Raw genomic sequence first — 246 nt, 5'->3', positions numbered from 1 at the left:
TAAATCAGGGGTCTCAAACTCGCGGCCCGCGGGCCATCTGCGGCCCGCAGGATGATAATTTGCGGCCCCCGTCTTCATATGAAAGATCACTGTTAGTGCGGCCCGCAAGGCTGATATGAATGACAGTTGTTATTTGCAGAGCTGAATGAACCAATCAATGTGAGGTATATGACTCTGGAGGCGGGACATCGGCGGTCTGTCCAGTGCCTCTGTCTATCATTCATTCCTTCCTCCAGTCAGCTGGGC

General features: G+C 53.3%; 1 long non-coding RNA gene across 1 annotated transcript in view; it reads right to left on the bottom strand.

Moving 5' to 3' along the window:
* The window catches only part of LOC112136995, a 3,397-nt gene that overhangs the window by 1,241 nt on the left and 1,910 nt on the right, over positions 1 to 246 (bottom strand). The gene's annotated exons all lie outside the window — the stretch shown is intronic.

This window comes from Oryzias melastigma, linkage group LG4 (assembly GCF_002922805.2).
Source record: "Oryzias melastigma strain HK-1 linkage group LG4, ASM292280v2, whole genome shotgun sequence".
NCBI lineage: Eukaryota > Metazoa > Chordata > Actinopteri > Beloniformes > Adrianichthyidae > Oryzias > Oryzias melastigma.
This window is presented reverse-complemented; position numbering and strand designations above follow the sequence as displayed.